The 27,336-nt window shown below is 39.9% G+C and overlaps 1 long non-coding RNA gene across 1 annotated transcript; it reads left to right on the top strand.

Moving 5' to 3' along the window:
• Positions 1-6,058: 6,058 nt before the first annotated feature.
• On the top strand, positions 6,059-25,637 carry LOC133058501 (uncharacterized). The gene is made up of 4 exons (XR_009693342.1): positions 6,059-6,460; positions 10,388-10,526; positions 12,309-12,397; positions 23,431-25,637. It is a non-coding gene; the product is annotated as an uncharacterized LOC133058501 (long non-coding RNA).
• Positions 25,638-27,336: the final 1,699 nt, after the last annotated feature.

Raw genomic sequence — 27,336 nt, forward strand, 5'->3', positions numbered from 1 at the left:
CAGAGATTAAAATAAAGTAGTGCATGTAGGTGGTTTAGCAGAGATCATCATCTTCTTCCTGAGTGATTCTGATCCCAAACAATTAACAGGGCTAATTCTCATTCTCTTTGAGCAACTCCAATTGCAAAGTCCTTGTAGTTCACTGTTTCTGGTCATGGGTTTTTTTTTTTTTTTTCACTGCTGTATCTATATCTGTGTATAGCATGATAGACAATATTTATTTCTGTTCCTGATGGTGGACAGAGTCATGACCTCGTACCTTCTCATAGGACAAATTTTCTGTCCTGTTCAATACAGTAACCACTAGCCATATGAAACTACTGGGCATTTGAAATGTAGCTAGTGTGATTGACGTTGCTCAGTCATGTCCAACTCTTTGTGACCCCATGGACTATAGCCCATCAGGCTCCTCTGTCCATGAAATTCTCCAGGCAAGGATACTGGAGTGGGTAGCCATTCCCTTCTCCAGGGGATCTTCCCAACCCAAGGACTGAATCCTGGTCTCCTGCATTGCAGGCAGATTTTTTTTTACCATCTCAGCCATCAGGGAAGCCCACTGTGATTGAGGAGCTGAATATTTTTAGCATTTAATTTTAATTGATTTAAATTCAAAAGTGGTACTTGATTCTGTCATGGAAAACTTTTAAATACGTTTGGACCAGCTTGCCTATGCTGCTGCTGCTAAGTCACTTCAGTCGTGTCCGACTCTGTGCGACCCCATAGATGGCAGCCCACCAGACTCCCCCATCCCTGGGATTCTCCAGGCAAGAATACTGGAGTGGATTGCCATTTTCTTCTCCAACGCATGAAAGTGAAAAGTGAAAATGAAGTCACTCAGTCGTGTCCGACTCTTAGTGACCCCATAGATTGCAGCCCACCAGGCTCCCCCGTCCATGGAATTTCCCAGGCAAGAGTACTGGAGTGGGTAGCCATTGCCTTCTCCAACTTGCCTATGAGAATCTACTTTTTTCAACTGTAAATTTTATGAAATCTAAATTCACATCAAATATTTCTAGTAGACCTTTCACAACTGAATTGAGATGAGCTTTGTGTAAAATACACACAAAAAAAAGTTTATATGGAAAAAGAACTTGAAAAGTCTTATTATTTTTTTATATTGATTACATATTACATAACAATATTATGAGTGTACTGGCCTAAATAAAGCATACTATTAATGTCATTTCACTTGTTGCTTTTTTATTGTGGCTACCAGCAAATCTTAAACTGTATGCATGACTTGTATTCTTTTTCTGTTTTACAGTACTTTTCTAGAGATTCCCAAATATAATGTTTCATGGTAATTTCTAATAACCTTCTGCCTCAGGAAGCTGGGTGAGAATGTCTATTTATATAAATACAAAATATGTTTCTGTGTATTTGGCTAATGGATCGTCAGGAAACGGAGAAACATTTGGTAGAAGAGAATGAGCATGAATTGTGACTTCAAACATGTATGACTTTGTATCCAAGCTCTGCCACTTAATAGGTAAGTGAACTTGAATAAGTATCCAACCTCTCTGAGCGCATGCACTCCCAGATTTCCTCTTCTGTAATTTAGGAATATGGGTAAGGCATAGGATACTGTCAGTATTCTGCCCAGATTCCTTGGGTCTTTCCTTTTTTTTAAGATTTTTTTTTTATGTGATCTGTTTTTAAAATCTTTATTTAATTTGTTACAATACTGCTCCTGTTTTATGTTTTGGTTTTTTGGCCTAGTGGCATGTGGGATTGAAGCTCCCCGACCAGGGATTGAACCTGCACTCCCTGCATTGGATGGCAAAGTTTTAACCACGGGGCCACCAAGGAAGTCCCTCTCTGGGTCTTATTTATTGTTCCTACACATGTATACACCCAATCCCTATCTCTAATTGGGACACATTTCATACCTTTGAATTTCCTGGACCTCTGGCCCCAGTAGACTTCACGTGGAGATCCTACCTTGACCCTTGCTTCTGCACCTAGGGGTCAGCTTCTGAGAACCCAGCCTAAGATGCTACTCACTTCATGTGTTTTGGAGGGATGAAACTAGTGGCACCTGATGCAGAGAAAGTTCTCAGCCCCACCTTGTTTTTATATATACCAGCCAGTACATGCCAATAGTTTTATTACCACCCCAGGAAGATGTGAATGGTCAGTGATGTTTTTTATAGTGTGGACACATCCCGAGTCTCTCTCTCAGAACTTTACCCCTAACCATTCTCTTTCATCACCTCAGATGTAACAAGTTAGTGTTTACAGTATTCAGACATAATGAATATTTAAAAAGAAAACCTCATAGGTTCATGGGCCCTTAGAGTCCATTGAGGGCTTCCCCAGTGGCTCAGTCAGTGAACAGTCCACCTGAGATGTGGGAGACCTGGGTCTGATCCCTGGGTTGGGAAGATTCCCTGGAGAAGGAAATGGCAACCCATTCCAGTGTTCTTGCCTGGGAAATCCCGTGGACAGAGGAGCCTCATAGGCTACAGTCCACGGGGTCACAAGAGCGGGACACATCTTAGAGACTAAACCATCTCCACCAGAGAGTATCGAATCCATTTATGAAAACCAGTGTTACATATGTTTCTGTGATTTCTCCCTGAGTACACTGTTAGTCGGTGCTGTGAGTAATTAAATCACTCCCAGGGTAAAAAGTGTACGGCTCTGGGGGTGGGGTGGGGGTGGGGTGGGGAGGGACACCAACTATTCAGAATCAAAAATGGAGATTCTTGGGGACTTCCCTGGAGTTCCAGTGCAGGTCCCTACCTTCAAATGCAGGGGATGTGGGTTTCATCCCTGGTCAGGGAGCCAAGATCCCACAGGCCTCAGGGCCAAGAAAACCAAAATATAAAACAGAAACAATACTGTAACAAATGCAATAAACGCTTAAAATGACATCTATAAATAATAATCAGACATGGTGGTGAGTGATCTGTCCTAACAGTGCCATGGACGCTAAGAGAATGGCAAGATTCCCACTACAGAGGAAGTTTCATGAGCTTATTATAACGACACTTACACTTGGAAAGCTAAAAGAATATAAATGCACTGAGATGGGAGCAGAGCATCCAAACACTTGTTCTTTTCTTGATTTTATGAGTAAATAACGCATTCTGATGGTGTATATATATATATATATATATATATAAAACGAATTATGTATATATACATATAATACATAAAACTGTAAACTGTAAAATATTGCTTCCGCTCCTATTTCTCCCTTATCCAATCCCCAAACCTAACACTACTATAGATAATGTCTCTTTCTTCTCTCTCTTTTTTTCTTTTATTCTCAGGCTTTAATTTGTTCATTCAGTTTTTTAATTGCATGAAGTACAATTTCTTTATGAAGTTGTGTTAGTTTCTCCTGTACCACCACGTGAATCAGCCATGTGTGTACATATATTATCTGACCTAGTTAGCACCCCCACCCCTGAATCCCACCCCTCTAGGTCAGCACAGAGCCCTGAGCTGAGCTCCCCATGCCAGCTATACATCGGGCTTCCACTAGCTACTTGTTTACACATGGTAGTGTATATATGTCAAGGGGCACTAGTGGTAAAGAACCCGCCTGCCAATGCAGGAGACGTAAGAGACACAGATTTGATCCCTGGGTCAGGAAGATCTCCTGGAGAAGAGCATGACAACCCATTCAAGTATTCTTGCCTGGAGAATCCCATGGACAGAGGAACCTGGTGGGCTACAGTACATTTAGGTTGGACATGACTGAAGTGAATTAGCATGCACGAAATCTCCTAATTCAATCCACCCTCACCTTCCCACCCTCTGTCCACATGACTGTTCTTTATATCTGCATGTCTATTCCTGTCCTGGACATAGGTTTATCTATACCATTTTTCTAGATTCCATATATATGCATTAATATGCAATATTTGTTTACTCTTCCTGACTTACTTCACCCTGTATGACAGACTCTAGGTTCATCCACATTACTACAATTGACCCAATTTTGTTCCTTTTTACGGCTAATATTCTATTGTATATATATACCACATCTTCTCTATCCATTCATCTGTCAATGAACATTTAGGTTGCTTCATAAACAAAGTAATCTTTTTTTTAATATGTTTTTTAAAGCAAATAAACTTCCAGAATTATTTTATACCAATATAGGCATTGTAAATATAAATCTTTATTCCCCCTCCCCATCTTTTACTATACTATATAGCAGCACATATGTTATGTACAGACATACTTAATTTTATTTCACTTTGTTGTATTGCAATTTTCAGATACTCTGTATTTTACCAATTAAAGGTTTGTAGCAACCCTTCATTGAGCAAGTCTATTGGTGCCACGTCTCCTACAGAATTTGCTCACTTTATGTTAGTTTTTGGTACCATTCTCGCACTATTTCAAACTTTTTCATTATTATCATATTTGTTATGGTGATCTGTGCTCAGTGATCTTTCATGTTATTATTGTAATTGTTTTGGCTTCATTTTAGCAATAAGGTCTTTTTAAATTAACGTAAGTATATTGTATTTTTAGATGTGATGCTATGGCACGCTTAATAGAAGATAGTATAGTGTAAAAAATAACTTTTATATGCACTGGGAAACCAAAAAAATGCATGCAACTCATTTTATGTAACTATTCACTTTATTGTGGTGGTCTGGAACTGAATCGGCAATGTATATAATATATACACACACACACACACACATATATATATATATATCATTCTACACTTCATTTTACAATGTATTTTTGCAACTCTTTCCATATTGGCACATAGAGACCTTTCTCATTTCTTTTTACAGCTGCACAGTATTCAGATGGATGCACCATAATTTATTTAGCTAGTCTTTTTTATTGATAACTTTTAGGGTGTTTCCAGTCTTTGGTTATTGAATAGTTTTGCAGATATGGAAACTTATAATTGTACAAATATATTCATTTTTTAAAGCTATTGTTGAATTGCCCTCCATAGGGGTTATATGAAAATACTCCAAATGGTTAGATTTACAAAGCTAACCATAAGCCAGAGAAGCAAATAAAATGGACTTTTTAAATGATTCCACTAATGTACTTGCTCATGTTCAATAAAATACTGGATGTATCTAAAACTTTTAAATGGAAAGCTGTGTCTGATGGGGGAAACCATGTTCAAAAGCGTTGCCACTGTCCTTAGCTACATGACTGTGAGGATAAGTCCACAGGCCTTTGATGGTGTATGTAATATTCCTTGTGTTCACAATCAATCTCCCCAAATGGACTCATTCTATTTATGTTACATCTTTTACCTCAGAAACTCCAAACCCCTTATAATCAGTTCTTGTTAATATTAGCAATGCAGTCATGATATGGAGCAAACCATCACATTATAGAGACAATTCCTCAGGAAGAGTTCAAAGGCCCCCATCAGTTTCATCTATCCTGATCATATGTATAAGAGTCTCAGCTGTCAAGTGGTCACCACTGGGAAATGACTTTCTTATACTAAGTTTGCAGGACATATGCTGATGAATTGTGTTTCATGATTTGAAGGTAATGGTCTATCTCTATAATAAGCAGTCACTTGTTTGCCTGGCCCCAGATTCTGCTGCCACTCTTCAGGCAGTATCATTATGCTGTTTCTGGGGGGATAAGACAGCCGACGAGGAGACAAATGTTCCTGGGAATAGCACTGGGAGAGAAAATGTAAACAGCTCAGAAGGGAAAGGGAAGAGGGATCCGGAACCTGGTTAAGAGACAGCAGAATTCACTAGTTTAATGTCAGTTAAAAACAAAGTGAAAACCAAGTCCCAAAGGACACAGAGCAAGAACAGAACAGAAATTTAGAAATATGGGGCACCTGCCAAACAAGAATAGGGTTTTAGTGAAACTGATTACATTTAATAAAGAAAGACTCTCATCTGACATTTAAAATATAGGCATTATCCAGTTAAGAGACTTGGTAAGAGTCCATATCCAGCCACCTGCATCACAAAGGTTAGAGTCTCTGTGATTAAGTTTAAATAACGTCGACCTTTAGTCGAATGTTCCTCATAAACAGGCTTTACGTTCACTGCCAGTGTTCAAACGTGCGCAGCTGAGTTTGCAGGTCCTTGGTGAATAGATCTGGTGACTGCTTGCTACGAAGTGTCTACTACTACTGTTTTCCTTTTAATTTTTATTTGTGCCCATGTAAAAGGTAGTAAATTTACAACCACAGGCTGTGATATGTAAAAAACATCACCTTTTACCTCTTGTTTTTCTTTTTTTTAAAATGTACTTATTTTTTCTTAATTGGTTTCTTTAAAATTCATTCCAATCCACTGGGTGGTGGAAAATTGTCATTATTGTGGTTTCATCTGCCACTGATCACACAGGACTCAAGGATGCTTATGTAATGCTCAGGAAATTGGATGTGGTTTTGTCCAACTCAACAGAAATTTCCAAACTCCTGCTTTGATCACCTTCCTTGATGCAAGGGGTGGACAAGTCGTTAAGTGATTGTACTGGCCAATGAGAGGTAAGGGGACTTCTGCTGGGTGCATAGGATATGCTTTGCCTTTCCTTATAAAATGTATGCAACATCTTAGGACCCCCCCTCTTCCTCTCTTTCTCCTGAGTTAATATGGATATGATGTCTGGAATAAGAGCAGCCATCTTGAGACCATGAAGAACAGGCCAGGAGAACTGCAGATTTGGTGGCCCCAACATCATTGAGCCACTAAACCAATTCCAGGACTCACTTTCCTCCAGAACTTCTTGTTGTGAGTGAAAAAATAAGCATCTAATTTGTTTAAGTCACTGTATTGTGAGTTTTTCATTTTTCTCAGCTTAAAGCATGTTTAACGTCAAAGTTTTAACTTTTTAACTTCAAAGCATTTTAACTTCAAAAATTTTGATTCAAAGAGGTAACAACTCTACTGTCCAGTCCATCTTGGATGGCTGCTGATATATTCATTGTCCAATGGTTCCTTGAAATTCAGTGATAAACTGCTCATGGGCCCCTGAACATAGGATATGACCAGGGCCGGGACCCGGATGCCTAGGGCTCCCAGGCCATGCAACCATCCTTACTGAGGCCTGGCCTGGGAGCCAGGAGCAGGTGGCACTTTTCAAATCTGTTGACTGCTATCCCTGTTCTCGATGAACAAGTTAACCCTTTTCTCCTCTTGCCACTGTCATAGACACTTCTCATCCTCTTTAATCAATTCAGGATATCTATTACACTGTCTTCTGTGAGTTGACGGGTCTACAAATTAACGCGGTGCCTTTTCTCATGAAGCTCCGTTTTTCATTCAGCACCCAACCACCTCTGAGACAAGAGAGCAAAACCTGAGCTATCTGCTTCAAATGTAGGATGGAAAACTACACAAGTTAATATTGTAATAAATTACCTTGCCACACCTACCAGTCTAGCAAAATAGTCACCATGGCAAGACAGGGTGAGAAGGAGAGCTGATAACTAGACTGACTTTTGAGCCCTGTGCTGACTTGCATGGATGAAATTACTTGGCCTATTTCTCATCTGCACAGCAGGTTTTCCAAAGATGACCAGGGACACTGCTTCATCATAAGCAAGAGAGCTGGTGTGGTTTGGGTGTGTGGTCTGTGGTTGGAATAGAAAAAGGAGAGGAGAATGAGGATGCCTCACTATTTAGTCTGGACTTGGCCACTTCTAAGACCTACCATTTTGACCTTTTCTGTTTATATTTAAGTCAGAGCTTTCATAGGAACGTGTTTGCTTTCTCTTTCTGGATTTTTTTCATCTGAAAGTTTTATTTGGGTTTTTAAAAATTTTTTTAAAGGTAATCATTCAAATGATTAATTGCAGATTTGATTGTAATAGTAAATGACTGGCAAAAATATAGATATCAACAGAATTCTGATTAAAACAAATTATAGTACATAGAGTGGAATGCTATATAGTTATAAAGCTAAATGAGGACGTGCTCTGTAATGGATATTAAAAAATCCTCTCTTCCACTCTTGTCTCCTATTCATACATTTTCCACATCCTCCATTGGTACATTTTTGTGACTCTTTTCAGAGTTTCCTTATACACAAGTAAATTGAAATGTAAGTTCTTATTGTTTCTTTTTTATGTGATAAGTAAGATTCTTTACATACTGTTCTGCTCCTTGTTTATTTCACTTAATAATATATCCTGGATGTCTTTCCAGATAGAATTCTTTCATTTATCCAAAGTCATCTTCAACTTCATGCAGTAACGGCTTTTTAAAACATTTTTTAAATTTTATATTGGAGTATATTTGATTAACCATGCAGTCGTGTTTTAAATTTTTCTTCACATAGGTCTTAAACATTTTTTTGTTGTTGTTTATTTATTTTTGGCTGTGTTGGGTCTTCCTTGTGACTTTTCCCTAGGTGCGGTGAGCAGGAGCACATACACTCTAGTTTTGGTGCGAAGGTTCAAGAGTACAGACTCGATAGCTGTGGTGCTTAGTTGCTCCTTGGCAATGTGGGATCTTCCGGGACCAGATATTGAACCTGTGCCCCGGGCATCAGTAGGTGGATTATTAACCACTAGATCACCAGGGAAGCCCACACATTTCTTCTTATATTTATTCCTAGGTATCAAGTTTTTTGGGGCTTGGTTTTGTATTCTCTTCCATTTTTCAGTAGGTTGTTGTCTGTTTATATAGATTAATTTCATTCATTCATTCTTTACTCTTCTACTTTGCTTTGATTTTTAAACATTTTCACATCTCAGATTAAGTTAAATAAACTGCTCTTGGCCCAGATTTCTTTTTATAATGCAATGCTCTATGTTCTAAATTCTTGATGCCATGATTGTTGTAAGTCAGTGAGCTCAAGGCTCTTCATAACAAGGTAATCCTCTAATATTCAGAGAGTAATTATAATTCAGATGCTTAGTATAAGTGTACTTCCAGACTACAACTCAATTGAAACTACAAACAATTTAATAAAAACTGTCACTTACATAGTACAACACAGCTAGTGAATATCTTCATAGATTTTTGATTTGTTTGTTGAACTACAGTCTGTGTTTCCTTGGTGCTTGTAATCCACTTACATTTTTACCTTACATTTGTAAGGTACTTACAATTACCTTACATTTTGGGGAACACAAAGGGAAAGTTTTCATGTATTTACTTTGTGCGCCACTTCAGCACCTAGAAGCCCATCTATCAATAAGTTCTTTCTTCTCAATCACCTGAACTGCTAGCCATCATAAGAACATATAGTTGTTTTAATTTTTACTTATTTTTAATTGGAGAATAATTGATTTATGATGTTGTGTTGGTTTCTGCCATACATCAGCATGAATCAGCCACAGGTATAAACATGTCCCCGCACATCTTGAACCTCCCTCCCACTTCCCACCCCATCCCACCCCTCTACGTTATCACAGAGCACCAGGTTTGAACTCCCTGTGACATATAGCAATTTTCCACTGAATATCTATTTTATATGTGGTAATGTATATGTTTCAAGAACATACAATTTTAATACAAGAAAATTGCAGTAAATGTTTTCTGTTCCTGTATTACTTGTAAGAAAGAAAGAAAAAGTTGCTCAGTTGTGTCCGACTCTTTGTGACCCCATGGACTGTAGCCTACCAGGCTCCTCTGTCCATGGGATTTTACAGGCAAGAGTATTTGTAGGTAGCCATAATTGACCAAAAGGGACAAATATTATCAGGCCTATTACACAGTCATTAATGACATGAAACTGTTCAGATGCTCAGTCGTGTCCAACTCTTTGTGACCCCATGGACTGCAGCACGCCAGGCTTCCCTGTCCATCATCATCTCCAGGAGCTTGCTCAAACTCTGTCCATTGAGTCGGTGATGCCATCCAATCATCTCATCCTCTGTCATCCCCTTTTCCTCCTGCCTTCAATCTTTCCCAGCATCGGGGTCTTTTCCAATGAGTCAGATCTTCGCATCAGGTGGCCAAAGTATTGGAGTGTCAGCTTCAGCATCAGTCCTTCCAATGGATATTCAGGACTGATCTCCTTTAGGATGGACTGGTTGGATCTCCTTGCAGTCCAAGGGACTCTCAAGTCTTCTCCAACACCACAGTTCAAAAGCATCAATTCTTCAGCACTCAGCTTTCTTCACCACCCAACTCTCACATCCATACATGACTACTGGTTTTTCCAGCTTTGACCATGAGTATGAAACTATGAGTAGATGACTTTTAAATGGGACAATATTACATAGTTATTTTCCAAAAAACACGGACCAGAATGGTCATCCAATCAAAACTCAAATATTTGGGACCAAATATTTCATTTCAATAAATAGCCCTACATTTTCATAATACTCTACAATAAGTGCCCCCAAGTTACAACAAAAATATTTTTTCAAGGTTAACTTTTCATTACTCAGGGGAAAATTATAAAGTCTGTGGCTCTTCCTGGGTCACATTTCACCCTCAATGTGTATTTTTTGTTATTTCAGGTTTCACTGGCTGCTTCATCAGAGCCCATCAGAGGGAAATCACAAGCTTTGGAGAGCTGATTAAAGAATTACAGAGTGTTATTGCTCATTGAATCCAGCCTCCTCATCTCACAGATAGAGAAACCAAGGAAAGGAAGGGGTGAGTGACTTGCCCAACATGACTTCCTGCAATGACATCCCAAGGGAGCCAGGATCTGGGCCAAACTTTCTGCTCCCCAGTCCAGCACTCTTTCTACCACATCATGGTGCACATTCCTAGGCACGAATGAAAAAACACACTCCAACGATTGTTATTGGCAAAGATGTGGTACCTATTAATGACACTTCAGGCATATACGGAATATTTTTTAAAGTATCTTTTTCCTATTGAGCAATCCCATTCCCATAGTTGTTATTACTACCTGTGTGATCAATGACTTAAATTAGTACCACCAGCTCTGACCTCTTGCATGTATTCTGTAGCCTGTCCCATAGGTCTACCTGTATCATTCACAGATAAACCTAATACATTCTCGCCAAAATTGAGCTTATTTTTCTATATCAACCAAATCTGTTCTCTATTTTCTATTTTGTTTTTTTAGCTTGATAATAACTCATTTGGCTAAGTCCTCACCAGTCTTTCCCCGTCTCATCCAATGTATTATCAAATTCTATTGATGTTACCTAGAAACTTCTCACTTATGTTCTCATTTTTTCATCTCTATTTGCATGTCTTAATAATTTTTCACCTGGACTCTCTACCTTTGTCTCTTTCTTCTCCAAGCTATCTCCACAGTGACTTCGAAGTCATTTTCCCAAACCGTAAGTACTCTCTTGCTGTATGCTTGCTATGTGCTTGCCATGTGCTTGCTACCTGAAACTCAGAGTGTCATCCTCATGTCCATTTAATAAAAGCCCATATAGCATGATTGTTTAAGGTACTTGATATGAGTTGTCCATTGTCTGCCTAACTTCTATTCCATCACAGCTTTTTAATGTTAGGCTCCACAAACACAAAAATACTTGCAAGTCTTTGAACTCATTAAATTATTTTATGCCTCCTTGTCCCTGAACACGCAGACCACTCTGTCTGAAATCCTATCGTCTGCTCACTTTTCCCTCCTCTGAGCATGCTGTCCACTGCTGTTCTTATATTCATCCTTTAGTACCCAATCCCAGGGATGAGAATCAACCCTTCAGGGAAGCCAATAGACAGTTTATTCTTTGATGCTTACTTATTCTTCTATGTACTTCCATTACTATATATCACATAATATTACAATTGCTTATTTATGTAATATTTATCTTGCCTTCAGACCTAGTAGTGCCTGGATGAATAGCAGATTGAATATATGGGCATAGGTAGTAGTAATATAGAGAAACATTTTGTGGTCAGCTGTAACCTACTATATTTAGAACGTCTGAAAATAATACTATTTGTTCACTGCTGCTCAGAGTAGACTCAATGCCCAAGTTATAGAACTGAAATGTTTTGGATTTATAGAATTTTAATAACTATAATTTAGAATGATTATGATTCATATCTACCTTACCCTTTCATTGAAATATGAATTTGTTTCCTCACTATGAAATCATCACATGTAATTATCTCCAGATGACAAATAGTCATTTCCATATATTATGCAGATATAGAAAAGACATTTTATCTCTTTTTCAGTAGGGTATTTACCAGAATGTTTCATGTATCTTCAGTAGCATTAGTTGGCATTTGTATCTCTTCCAATCTTTAGTCAAATTCATTTTATTACACATTTATTAAGAGTTCTGGGCTTCTGAGCTTTAAGAACATGTATGAACGAGGGTATTATACATGCACACATAGATCAGATATGCACGGTTAACTTAGGTGGTCACTAAGTTAAATGCGCACATTTAGTTAATTGCAACACTAACCTAGGGATTGGCTGATGTTTCATTTCAGAATGTCTCATACATTTCAGCCAAGGGATAAACTACTGAGACGAATACGTTTGTACCCCTGGGGAATCCAGATGCGCAGTTCCTACAGAGGTACAACTTTTATTTGAATTTTCTGAATGTACCTAGATTTTGCTTTTTACTCCATTGTATATGATCGTAAACAGCTTAGCTTTTAATAAGACTTTTACATAACTGTAGAAAGCAGTGCCAGGAGTAAGCTACAGTTTCTAGCATTTCCCTTCACTTTGCCACATGAGTCAGGGATGATGAGCTGCCAAGTTTGATAAGCAAAGGGGTAGTGGGGAAAGTATTGGGCCCCACTGTAAAGACTTGGATTCAAGCCTGAGGGTGCTGCTTACCAGCTTTTACTCTGAAACAAATCATCTATCTTTCCAGTTTCATCTTAATGAGAATCATACCATCTTCCTAACCTCCTTGAGGATTATCCTAAAAATTGCAGGGCAATTGCTCAAAGATCTGAAAACAGGCATGGAAAATGGGCAGGAACAAAGAGAGCTCAGGCAGCCACAGACAAACACCATCACTCGGAACCCCTGGAGCAAAGGCGCCGCTGCCACCACCAGTGGCCTCTGGACACTTTCCCTTTAGCCACCGTCACTGTTGCCTCTGGTGCAACCAGCACTACTGGGATGAATTATGTCTAAGTCTTACCTTCAGCTACAAGTACGTTGTATCCTCAGTCACTCAGTCATGTCTGACTCTTCGTGACCCCATGGGCTGTAGCCCCCCCAGGCTCCTCTATCCACGGGATTTCCCAGGCAAGAATTTTACCAGTGGCTTGCCATTTCCTCCTCCAGGCAATCTTCTTGAACTTGTGTCTCCTGCATCACAGGCGGATTCTTTACCACTGTGCCACCTGGGAAGCTTTTGAACTACAAGGAGGGCTAGAAATGCACGCCTCTGACTCTTTGTCTTTAATGGTAGGAGATTAGTCTATAATCCAAATAGTAGGACAAAAGAATGGAAACTCCCTCAGATACAGGAGAAGATTAAGGTGCTGGGTCCACAATGACTCTCTCTTGGCTATTTCCACAATCTCCTAACTTGTCTCACTGCCTCCAGCCTTGTTCCCCTCCACTCCACTGTCCCTGCTGACATCAGAGGTGCTTTTACAAAGGAAAATCTGATTCCTGCCACTGCTTTGTTTAAAACCTTCAACCATTCCATCCCCTGGACGCCTGTGCTGTGCTAAGCCATTTCAGTCATGTCCAACTCTTTGCCTGCCAGGCTCCTCTGTCCATGGGATTCTCCAGGCAAGAATACTGGAGTGGGTTGCCATGCCCTCCTCCAGGGGATCTTCCCGACCCAGGGATGGAACTGTGGCTCCTGTATTAGAGGCAGATTCTTTACCGCTTATAATTCTTTACCACCAGGGTAGCTCCAGATGTCTATGTATATATAAGTTAGAATACCATACAGACACTTAGAACTCCGCCAGGACACTGCTGTAGATGGATACATAGACAACCTGTGGCTAGTGGAGATGACCACTGAGCTTGCCTAGAGCATAGCGTTGAGTAGCAAAGGGCAAGGACCAATGTCAAAGAGCAGGAAGTAGCCAAGACACAAATTCACCCCTCTGGTGAGGGGTGACATACTCCTGGGATGCTTGTTTTGACCCATGAATTCCTGAAAGTCACTGAAATGAATACACTGGAGTATTTTGCCTGATAACCAAGGTGACCTCACATTAAATTATATTTAATTCATTTTTTAATTGAAGTATAGTTGATTTACAAAGTTGTGTTAGTTTCAAGTATACAGCAAAGAGATTCAGATATATATACTTTTTCAGATTCTTTTCCCTTATAGGTCATTTCAAAATACTGAGTATAGTTCCCTGTGCTATATAGTAGGTTATCGTTGCTTATCTATTTTATATATAGCAGTGTGTATGTGGAGTTTCCCTGGTGACTTAGTTGGTAAAGAATCCGCCTGCATTGTGGGAGATCAGGGTTCGATCCCTGGGTTGGGAAAATCCCCTGGAGTAAGGTATGGCAACTGACTCCAGTATTCTTGCCTGGAGAAACCCCATGGACAGAGGAGCCTGGCAGGCTGCAGTCCCCGGTGTTGCTAAGAGTCAGACACAACTGAGTGAGTAAGCTCGGCAGCACAGTGTATATGTTAATCCCAATGGCCTAATTTATCCCTCCCCGCTCTTTCCCCTTTGACAAGCATGTTTGCTCTCTCTGAGTGTACTCCCATTTTGTAAATGAGTTTATTTGTGCCATATTTTACATTCCACATTATTAGTGATATCATATGATATTTGTCTTTCTCTGTCAGACTGACTTCACTTAGTGTGATGATCTCTAGGTCCATCCATGTGACTGAAAATGGCATTATCTCATTCTTTTTTATGGATGAGTAATATTCCATTGTATATATGTACCATATCTTCTTTATCCATTCATCTGTTGATGGACGTTTAGGTTGTTTCCATGACATGGCTATCGTAAATAGTGTGGCTATGAACATTGGGGTGCATGTATATTTTTGAATTAGAATTTTCCCTGGATATATATGCATGGGAGTGCAATTGCTGGATCACATGGTATAACTGTATTTTTAGTTTTTGAAGGGACTACTTACTTTAGAAAAGAACTGTATGCTCACGGACTGGGAGTCAATCATACCCATGACAGTGCACACTCATGTTATTCCTCCATTTGTAGAAATAATCTCCCTTTTGTTGTTTACCAAGGGACAGCTACTCAGCTTTCAAGAGTCAGCTGCCTATGCAGATAAGTTCAGTTAGGTGGCTCAGTCGTGTCCGACTCTGCGACCCCATGAATTGCAGCATGCCAGGCCTCCCTGTCCATCACCAACTCCCAAAGTCTACCCAGACCCATGTCCATCGAGTTGGTGATGCCGTCCAGCCATCTCATCCTCTGTCGTCCCCTTCTCCTCCTGCCCCCAATCCCTCCCAGCATCAGGGTCTTTTCCAATGAGTCAACTCTTCCCATGAGGTGGCCAAAGTATTGGGGTTTCAGCTTCAGCATCAGTCCTTCCAATGAACACCCAGGACTGATCTCCTTTAGGATGGACTGGTTGGATCTCCTTGCAGTCCAAGGGACTCTCAAGAGTCTTCTCCAACACCACAGTTCAAAAGCATCAATTTTTCGGCATTCAGCTTTCTTCACAGTCCAACCCTCACATCCATACATGACCACTGGAAAAACCATAGCCTTGACTAGATGGACCTTTGTTGGCAAAGTAATGTCTGTGCTTTTAAATATGCTGTCTAGGTTGGTCATAACTTTCCTTCCAAGGAGTAAGCGTCTTTTAATTTCAAGGCTGCAATCACCATCTGCAGTGATTTTGGAGCCCCCCAAAATAAAGTCTGACACTGTTTCCACTGTTTCCCCATCTATTTCCCATGAAGTGATGGGACCAGATGCCATGAACTTATTTTTCTGAATGTTGAGCTTTAAGTCAACTTTTTCACTCTCCTCCTTCACTTTCATCAAGAGGCTCTTTAGTTCCTCTTCACTTTTTACCATAGGATGGTGTCATCTGCATATCTGAGGTTATTGATATTTCTCCTGGCAATCTTGATTCCAGCTTGTGCTTCCTCCACCCCAGCGTTTCTCATGATGTACTCTGCATAGAAGTTAAATAAGCAGGGTGACAATATACAGCCTTGACGTACTCCTTTTCCTGTTTGGAACCAGTCTGTTGTTCCATGTCCAGTTCTAACTGTTGCTTCTTGACCTGCATACAGGTTTCTCAAAAGACAAGTCAGATGGTCTGGTATTCCCAACTCTTTCAGAATTTCCCACAGTTTATTGTGATCCACACAGTCAAAGGCTTTGGCATGGTCAATAAAGCAAAAACAGATGTTTTTCTAGAACTCTCTTGCTTTTTGATGATCCAGAGGATGTTGGCAATTTGATCTCTGGTTCCTCTGCCTTTTCTAAAATCAGCTTGAACATCTGGAAGTTCATGGTTCACGTATTGCTGAAGCCTGGCTTGGAGAATTTTGAGCATTACTTTACTAGCGTGTGAGATGAGTGCAATTGTGTGGTAGTTCAAACATTCTTTGGCATTGCCTTTCTTTGGGACTGGAATGAAAACTGACCTTTTCCAGTCCTGTGGCCACTGCTGAGTTTTCCAAATTTGCTGGCATATTGAGTACAGCACTTTCATGGCATCATCTTTCAGGATTTGAAATAGGCAACTGGAATTCCATCACCTCCACTAGCTTTGTTCGTAGTGATGCTTTCTAAGGCCCACTTGACTTCACATTCCAGGATGTCTGGCTCTAGGTGAGTGATCACACCATCATGGTTATCTGGGTCATGAAGATCTTTTTTGTACAGTTCTTCTGTGTATTCTTGCCACCTCTTCTTAATATCTTCTGCTTCTGTTAGTTCCATACCATTTCTGTCCTTTATTGAATCCACTTTGCATGAAATGTTCCCTTGCTATCTCTAATTTTCTTGCAGAGATCCCTAGTCTTTCCCATTCTGTTGTTTTCCTCTATTTCTTTGCATTGATCACTGAGGAAGGCTTTTTTTTTTTCTCTCTCTCTCTCCTTGCTCTTCTTTGAAACTCTGCATTCAGATGGGAATATCTTTCCTTTTCTCCATTGCTTTTCACTTCTCTTCTTTTCACAGCTATTTGTAAGGCCTCCTCAGACAGCCATTTTGCTTTTTTGCATTTCTTTTCCACAGGGATGGTCTTGATCCCTGCCTCCTGTACAATGTCATGAACCTCCATCCAAAGTTCATCAGGCTCTCTGTCTATCAGATCTAGTCCCTTAAATCTGTGTCTCACTTCCACTGTGTAATCATAAGGGATTTGATTTAGGTCACACCTGAATGGTCTAGTGGTTTTCCCTACTTTCTTCAATTTAAGTCTGAATTTGGCAATAAGGAGTTCATGATCTGAGCCACAGCCAGCTCCCGGTCTTGTTTTTGCTAACTGTATAGAGTTTCTCCATCTTTGGTTGCAAAGAATATAATCAATCTGATTTTGGTGTTGACCATCTGGTGATGTCCATGTGTAGAGTCTTCTCTTGTGTTGTTGGAAGAGGGTGTTTGCTATGACCAGTGCGTTCTCTTGGCAAAACTCTATTAACCTTTGCCCTTCTTCATTCTGTACTCCAAGGCCAAATTTGCCTGTTACTCCAAGTGTTTCCTGACTTCCTATTTTTTCATTCCAGCCCCCTATAATGAAAAGGACATCTTTTTGGGGTGTTAGTTCTAAAAGGTCTTGTAGGTCTTGATAGAACCATTCAACTTCAGTTTCTTCAGCATTACTGGTTGGGGCATAGGCTTGGATTACTGTGATATTGAATGGTTTGCCTTGGAAACAGAGATCATTCTGTCATTTTTGAGATTGCATCAAAGTACTGCATTTCGGACTCTTTTGTTGACCACGATGGCTACTTCTTTTCTTCTAAGGGATTCCTGCCCACAGAATGTGGTTCACTGGAGAAGGGAATGGCAAACCACTTCAGTATTCTTGCCTTGAGAACCCCACGAACAGTATGAAAAGGCAAAAAGATAGGACACTGAAAGATAAATTCCCCGGTCGGTAGGTGCCCAATATGCTACTGGAGATCAATGGAGAAATAACTCCAGAAAGAATGAAGGGATGGAGCCAAAGCAAAAACAATACCCAGTTGTGGATGGGACTGGTGATAGAAGCAAGGTCCGATGCTGTAAAGAGCAATGTTGCATAGGAACCTGGAATGTTAGGTCCATGAATCAAGGCAAATTGGAAGTGGTCAAACAGGAGATGGCAAGAGTGAATGTCGACATTCTAGGAATCAGCGAACTAAGATGGACTGGAATGGGTGAATTTAACTCAGATGCAGATAAATAAAGTTGTAAAAGGATTCAGAGTCAACTGTTAAGATTAGTTCCCTCTGGGCAAGGAGAATAGGGTGGGTGGGAAGAGGACTTTTCACTTCTGTATTATTTGAATTGTTCACAATCTAGTGTATTACTTTTATAACTGGATATTTAAAAGTTAACTCAGAAGTTAGAGAAATAGTGGTGACTCCTTCTTTGCTATTTTGCTTCTGCCATTTCTTTTAAAAATAACCAAAGTGTCTTCTAAGGAGAACACAAAAGCCATCTGGGAAATGAAAAGTAAAAATACCTTAAGTGGTTTTGAAAAAACCATTATTATATTAAACATTATTCAGAGCTGTTTCCTCAGAGCATTATTAACTAAAACATAAGCAACAACACATCAAAGGCTAGAATAAATAAGAATACATAAAGATTGTGTTACCTGGCCTTTGAGTACACAAACAATGCTAATAGTGACCATTATAGGGTCATTAACCCTCACACGTTTTTCCAGCTAAATGTCCAGATGACAGGACAATATCCAGGCTTCCCAAGAGATACCCCAATTTGTCCTGTTTGTTTTCTATCCTGTGCATGATGGATTTTAATACACTCATCTTTTCAAATGTGCATCAGCTGTATTTTCTCATTTGATTTTCATTATAACCCTTGGGAAATACAGTTATTGCTTCTTTGCTGATGAGGCAAGCTCTTGCAGGTTTTGATGAAGCTAGGATGAGGCTCCTGGTCTCTGGGCTATGAATGAAGTTTTCTCCAAGCTGCCTCATCGGTGTCCCCAAACCACAATCCATGCCATTTTAAGTATTATTCTAACAACACTGGAGACTTTCAACTCATTCTCCTCCAGTGCTATTTCTTCCACAAAATGAAAAATTGAATATAAATATTCAAATAGAATGAATGTATGTGTGTGTAGTGTTTATTTCCTCAGCCAGGACAGAAGCTCTGTGAGGGCAAGGACCATGTGCCCAACCTCCTACCATTCAGTGCCTGGCATATAGGAAGCACACGATAGATGTTTGTTGAATGAATGAATGATGGAACATCAGCGACTGTATTAGGCAGGACACTCTCAGGTACAGATTCCTCATTTAAACTGGCGTGAACAGAGAAGGACTTTGTTGACGCGAGTATCTAGAAGGTTCAAGAATCAGCTAGCTCAGTCATAGCTCCATTGAAATTAGATTAAAATTCTTTTCTTTCTCCCTCTTCTTCTCATCCTCCCCTTTTCCTCCCCTTCCTTGCTGTTCTCCCTTTCTCTTTTTCTTCTGACTCTTCTCTCTCTGTCATCCTCTGCCTCCGTGACAGGGCCTTTGCCACCTCCTCCATGGGTGGTGAAGTCGGGAGCTGGTGGCTCTGGGATCTCTGGTCTAGTTTGGCATCCCAGGAGAAAGTAAGCATACCGATTGAACTTTGCATCATATCTTCATTTCAAAAAAAGAAAATTTTAGGATTGATCAGATCTATGTCCTATGTGGGAGTGAGGTACAGTGATCGGCAGCCCCTCTAGACGGGGACATGGCAGCCCACTCCGGTATTCTTGCCTGGAGAACCCCATGGACAGAGGAGCCTGGAGGGCTACAGTCCATAGGGTCACAAAGAGTTGGACACGACTGAAGCGACCTAGCATGCACTAGAATCATGCGGAAGGGAGAGTGTTATTTGCCCAGAGCAAGGGATGCTGCGCACATGTAAATATATCCCCTCCATACACTTTCAAAAGGAATTTTATCAAGAAGTAAAGGAGAGGCTGCTTTTACTAGCAAGAAACTTTCAGTCTCTCATGTCTAAACTCTCTCCATGGAGCTAAATGATGTCTTCTTAAACCATTTGACTGAGGTCATAATTTTTCAAAAGATAGACTGAACTTTATGCTTTGAGTACCAAGGTGTTAATAAGTCAAAGAGAGTAATAAAGACAAGTCTACTCACAACCTTCATATCTATCTCTTCAGCAAAACAGAGGACCACGGTGACTGAGAGTAAAGTGCTTCTTGGTCAATAGACCACAGGATACAGGTCCCCAGTTCATGGAGAAAAATGTGCAAGCAACATGCTCATTTTTCTCTTAAGTGAAAAATCACAGAATTCTCCTCTGGCACATGGCTGCTCGAGCATTAAGAGTTCTAATATTTCTGTAACTTTGATTCCTTTTTAAAAAATTTTTATTTTTGGTCATGCCCTGAGGCATGTGGGATCTTAGTTCCCTGACCAGGGATCAAACCTGCACCCCCTCTGTTGGAAATACATAGTCTTAACCACTGAACCATCGGGGAAGTTCCTGTAACCTTGATTCTTAAAGGGAGAAGGGGGATTTAGTTTTGAGCATTTGTTGCTGTGTCTAGGCCCCTGTGTTTGAAACTATCTTCTGGGAAAGAAGTAATCATCACTATTTAATGGGAAAAAAGAAAAAACCTTTCCTTTTCAATTTCTACCTTTTGTTGCTCTGCTTTTATGCCCTTTCCATTTGGTCATGAAGTGCCTGAGAGTGCAACAGTTTTGTAAATGAATGAGAACGACTGTGACAGGTCCCTCTTCAGATGTCCAGTAACATAGGATAGAGACTAGAAAGCTATTTATAATACAGAAAGGATTAAACTAGCTCTTGTTTTTAATCACAGCTTTTTTATTTTATAAACTGGGCCTTAAGACATGAACTTTTTCAGCTTTTTAAAGTTATAAATATATATGATTAATAAGAAAAGCACTGAAGGAAACGAAAACAACCTCACATCCTGTACTTCCTGACATCCTCTTTTTTGATTTGGTGAAGTTTCCTGTCATTACTTTTCAGCATATTTATTTTAAGGAAGTTCCTTTAGCAAGAAGATTGAAACCAGCACCCTGTTCCTCCTCACTCAAACACAGACACACACACCTCGAAGAGTTGGAAATGTGTATTGCAGTATTCTGCAAAGTATCGTGGCCATGATATACATCCCTAGTTGTACACTTGGGTATTTGGGGAGAAGTGGAGAGAACACCTAACACTAAAGAGAAAGCAAGATGTATCATATTCTAGATTTCTGCATTTCTTACAGTAAAAGGGCTATGAGATAAAAATGTCACAATTGTCCCTAGTTACTACAGTTAATAATATAATTTCTTGAGCTACCATTTATTGAACTTTTGCTAGGTATTGTCACTGTACTAAGTGCTTTACACACACACACACACATACACATGTCTGCACGCTACCAATCTGCCATGTGCCTCTGATTCTAAAGATCAGATTTTATGCTGTGGATTAAGGCTGTGTTCCTGGTGGTCATTATCCACTAATGAATCATGGAATTAATTTAATGGGCAGAGATAACCTCAGTCTTATAACATTCTTGTGAAAGGATTTATATTATCACTAATTTACAGATGAGAAATGCCAGACCTCAGAAGTTTAAGTAACTCACCCAAGTTCACAGAGTTAGTAAGAAGTCAGTGTGAATATGGAGCCTTTCCGTCTCCAAAACCTTGTCAACTGTTAAGGGTATGTCACATCATTTAACAATTAATAATGAGTATATCACACTTGTCCAACTTTTTGTGACCCCATGGACTATAGCCCGCCAGGCTTCTCTGTCCATGAAATTCTCCAGACAAGAATGCTGGAATGGAAAGCCAGTCCCTTCTCCAGGGGATCTTACTGACCTAGGGACTGAACCCAGGTCTCCTGAATTGCTGGCAGATTCTTTACCATCTGAGCCACCAGGGAAGCCCATAAATATAGATAGACATAGAAGAGGAAGACCTAATTCCTAATATATTCTGTAAGGGAAGGCTTGAGGCTTGTGGATAATTAAGCAGCCTACCTTGTTTTGAATATAGACTTAAAATTCAAGTGTGTGTGTATGTGTGTGTGTATTAGAGTTGTGTGGAAAAATTCATAGGACTCGGTACCATCAATAGAGAGATAAAAAATCATGAGTGGTTTCTTAAGCAAAGAGAGTTTTTTACTTTTAAAAATTTATAATCTTATTTTATATTTACATAGCACTTTACAGTTTATAAACAGGGCTTTCCAGGATATAATGTGATCTTCAGGCATTCTATTGACTCTATACGTGCGGCCTTTGTAGGGTACAGGCTGTAAGAATGGTTACAGCCGATAATGACTAGTTATCAACAGGAAAGCTAACATATTTTGGACACAATCCAATAGTGTAAAAATGGTGCTTATAGATAATCTGCTATTGTCAAATTCCCAGCTCTTTTAAAGAAGCAGCAAAGCCAGCAAATGAAAGATCAAACAGATGCATTTAATAAGTCCTAAAAAGTTAAGCATAAAAATCCAACCAATAAGTTCACTCTGGAACACCAACAGCTCTTGAAGAAAAGACCTCTAACATTTAGAAATAACTGTGATGGTGTTTGTTAAATATATTTGTCCTTTCAGAAAGAGATCCCCATGTTACTAGGATCATGTCAGTTGTCAGTGTTCGCTGTCTCTCTCACTCTTTGCTTTTTCAGAAAATAAATATTACAGAAACTCACACAAACCGAACGCCTCCAGTTGGTGTTGGCTGCCGTTTCATTAAAGTTTGAGTAAGACCGTGACTCCCCTCAAAAACGTCCTTGCGTGATTGTCATATTGCCCATTAATTTCTGTTGTGGGTTAAGGCCTTGTTTGGGGTGGTCACAACCTGCCCGTGAAGTCAATTTGGCGAGTAGAGACAAATTGTGTTTTAAAAGCGTAACAACAGAATAGAAAAACGTCAGAACGTATCACAGGTAGTAAAGGTCAGTATGGAGCAGGGGAGGAAATTGCTGGGAGGTGAGAGGTGTTGAGAGACAAACTGCAAGGAGGAAAAAGGACAAACACTGCCCCTGTTTCAGAGTGACAGCTGGTGGTAGTCCCACTCTTTTGATCCTGGCCGTAGACTAAGGAGATTAATGTGTACCTGTGGGTACCTCTGGTAGGAGGAAGCGCAAAAGGGAGAGGATCAGAGAATAGAGGCACAGAAGGCAAGGAGGGGAGTGTCAGAGAGGGATAATGTGAATTAGAACAAAGGTTGGGGCTCGTATGTGAAAAGGAGAGAGGGAAAGAAGAGGAGAGAGTAAAACACTAAGAGATGTACAGGATGAGGCTTGGCAGGTAGATTCACTCTGTTAAAAAATGCCTTCAACTGCGGTAGTATAAACTAGACTTAAATGGCTTAAACAAACAAACAAAAAAAAATGGCTTAAACAACAAGGAAGTATATTGATTGATCTACTGGCTCAGTGATGTCATAAGGACCATTCACAGCTTTGACCTCAATTTTGTTCCTCTTTTTGGATGTAGGATGACTGTACTACTGGGACTATGTGCGGCCTTGCTTCTATGCGAAGAGGAAAAGGCTGGAGAACTGTGATTCTCTGAATAGCAAAGGATAACTTCTCAAAGTGAAAGTGAAGTCGCTCAGTCGTGTCCAACTCTTTGCAACCCCATGGACTGTAGCCTGACAGGCTCCTCCATCCATGGGATTTTCCAGGCAAGAATACTGGATTGGGTTGTCATTTCCTTCTCCAGGAGATCTTCCCAACCCAGGGATTGAACCCAGGTCCCCCACGTTGTAGGCAGACGCTTTACCTTCCCTGAGCTACCAGGGAAGTCCTTCAGCAAACTTCTGCTTACACCTTATTGCCGAGAACTGAATCACATGTCCATTTCCTGATTGGTTGACTGACAAGAGGGTTGCATTGCTTAGACTGATCAGACTTCTCTCTTGCACTAGGATCAATATCTTCCAGGTACATGGCTAGATAAGAGAAAAGCAAAATTGAAGTTCTCTTGGGAAGAAGGGAAAGACATTTTGAGAAGAAGGGAAGAACTAGAAGAGTAGTTCACTATACATGAAAACGCCTAAAAACACTGGTAACATATCCTAATAATTCCAGTAGTTTTGATATTAAACATTTCTATCATTAAAACAGTTTCATTTTTAGAGGCCTATCATGTCATGTTCTTACTCATAGAAGAAGGCCTTTAGGAGATATTTAAATGAAAGCAAAGAAATCAAGTACAGAGAGCTTCTACTTTCTATATATCAATAATTTACCACCAAAAGAAATCTCAAATTTTACTCAAAAATAGCATGCTGTATTCACTTACCAAAAGACAATGCACAATGATTGACTTCTGTTGGAAAAAAAACATCAGAAGCGAAAACCACTAGCCATTGTGTAGAGCTTACTTCTCACTCTCTTTCCCTCCCCCACTCAGAAGTTAGACTTCAGCATTATCCTCGTGTGTACTTGCCAACTTTCTGCATCATGACACAAAGACATTGCTGGTTAGGATCATTCTAGCCTGAAGAAAGGCAAGCACAAAGCCAGTCAGGCTTAGATGAAATGCACACTGTTTGTTAAATGGCCGTGGTGTTTTTATGGTTCCCTTCATGAAAGACTAGCCTAAAGTCAACAGCCCACAGTTGCTCAAATCTGGGCTTTGGTTTCACTGCCACTACCCGCCACTTCCCCACCCAGGAGAATTACAAAATTACAGCTAAGTGGTGTTTTAACTACATCCTCAGGGGAGTGCTGAGTAAGAAGTAAAGCATTCTGGGTCACCAATAAATCATTTCTGAAAAAAAGGACATTTCAGGAAAATTAAACAAAGCGTAGAAAAGCCTTAGCTTGCAATCTGTTGTCACAGAGTTTGAACCATGACTTTCCTCCCTGCTTAGACAAACACCAAGCAGGAAGCCCTGAACAGGAAAAAAAAAAACACAAAACCCAGGACTGTCCAGAGCCATAGAAGAGAATAGCTAGTGATTGTCACTGTGACTTCATTGCCCATTTAAACAAAATGAAGGCAGCTAGTTCTTTAACCCTTTCCAATTGAAACTCTATTTTCAGAAGTTCTACAGTGGGTATGCAACAACTCAAGAAATCCAATCAGCCTGGAACATGGGTTTTCAGAGTTGCTTCAGTTTAACCAGCTTCCCCTAGTGCCCTGGCTACATTGTGCATGTAAATTGCTCCCCTTGGGATATTTACCTGTGGTAAGGTTCATGGGTAAGCAATGTGCATATCTCCTTTATCAGGATTTGTATTTACATTGTAACGTTTGAAAACCAGACCATTCTTGTGTGCACTTTGTGATTTTCTTTCTGGTAAACTTTGCTAGTATTCTCCTGCCTTATTTTCCCTCTGCTGTACAATTCCAATGCTTACTTGTCTATTCATTGCCTCTGTCCTACCATCCCACAACAATGTCAGCCCAAATCTATTAGCTGAGCTCGCTGTTGGCTGGCTCCATAGCAACCAGCTGAAAATATTATAGGGCTTTCCCCATGAGCCCATACCGAACAAAAGCACATGACCACTTCTTTCTATTTTAACATTTGTCTACCTCAAGAGGACCTGGGCAGAATTTAGAAAATATTTTTCAGCTGGGAACAGAAATAATCAAACAAGCCAAATGTTGGCTTTTATTCCTTTTAGATGTCTTCGTCATCATTTAGTCGCTAAGTCATGTCCGACTCTTGCAACCCCAAGGACTGTAGACTGCCGGGCTCTTCTGTCCATAGGATTCTCCAGGCAAGAATACTGGAGTGGGTTGCCATTTCCTTCTTCATTTAGATGTCTTACTGATTGTCATCTCCTTGTAATGAATGATTCATGCCATTCACCTTGAATCCATCATTTATGTTATCTGAATTTCTATTTTGCGCTTCCTAAAATTGACAATGCTAGGATGAATAAATTCTTATTGTAGGTGGGTTTCCAGTGAGCCAGCTGATGTATTTGACTAAATAATTTTGTTTAGAAGACGGTTTCAAAATACTATTTTAAAATTTCAAAACCTCCTTGGGACCTAAACCAAAATTTTGAAGCAAGCTTATTATTCTCTTCTGAGAGTCCTTCCAGCTTTAAAATGCTATGAATTTATGAATATATGCTACTGTATTTCCCATAGGAATTCTGGATCATTATTTTTCATAAAGGTTGAAGGAATTAGTTACAAATTGACCAGGCAATGCAAATCTATGCATAAAGCAACAGAATAGCATGATTCTGTCTTTATGTAATAATGCACAAAACAGACCCTCCACAGCTATTTCTTGAGTTTTGTCAACTTTACATTTTTCAATTGTCAGTTTGGTAATTATAAAAACTATAGGTAGTGGTATTCTCAAATTGATGACTTATTTTATAGAAATATATTGGCTTATGTATATATTGGCTTAGAATATTATGGCTTATGTAACTGTAACAGGTTCCCATCATTAGAAGGGAATTTCTCTCCTTTATGATTTGGTAGGGTGAGATATTCCTATCATCCTACACAGGGTCTCCTTATTTAATTATGCATGTGCATGGCTTTAGAGAGGACTACTAGCATACTATTTTTCCTTCTGTTATACAGAAGTCAGATCTTAGAAGAGTGAAAACCATAAAATTCCTCTTCAGGAATCTTTGAAACCAGACAAACAAACTGAAAAGCAAAAAGCTTTGCCCCATTTGACCTTGACCAGGCTAGTAGGATTCAATGTCTTCTCTGCTGAGGTCCAGGCCCTTGAGTAGTTGGATCTAGACCTGGTCATATACTTTGTCCCACAGGAGACAAAAGGTCTCCTTATCCCTTTTGATTTTATAGGCATTGCCCCATGTCCTTCTTAATAACTCTGCCAATTTACCCCCTCAGTTTTCTAACCACCTTTTGAAGCTTGTTGCCTGCCTGGTTCATATGTCAGACTCCTGACTTCCAGTAACCTATTGAGTCACACCAGATACACTCAGCCAGGTGTCTCCTTGGACACCCAGAATCATCATCATTATCATCATCGCAATAATATTTCACGCTGATGACTAAGTGCCAGCTAAGCTGTATGCTTTATGTAGATTATCTCATTTAAATCTTAAAACAACCCTATGAGGCAAGTAGTATTTCTCTGGGCTCAGGTTATTAAAGAAAACACATAGCAAACAAGTGGTAGAGGCAGGGCTTGCATCCAGGCAGTGTCTTTGCTATTTCTTCATCTCCTCCCAAATCTTACCCAAATGGAGAATTGAATATGAGCTGCTTGGGTAAGATCCAGACTTCGTTATCATATGTTGTGTTGTCCAATCTAGGGGAAGGTATAGCTCCAGCTGCACAGAATGTTTCTGCCTTCTCATAGTCTTCTCTTAATTCTTAGTGGCAAGAGGCTTTATTCATTTCCTTTGTGTTCAAAACTAGCCTTTTACTTTTCATCCACACAAT

The sequence above is a fragment of the Dama dama genome, chromosome 6 (assembly GCF_033118175.1).
Source record: "Dama dama isolate Ldn47 chromosome 6, ASM3311817v1, whole genome shotgun sequence".
Lineage (NCBI taxonomy): Eukaryota > Metazoa > Chordata > Mammalia > Artiodactyla > Cervidae > Dama > Dama dama.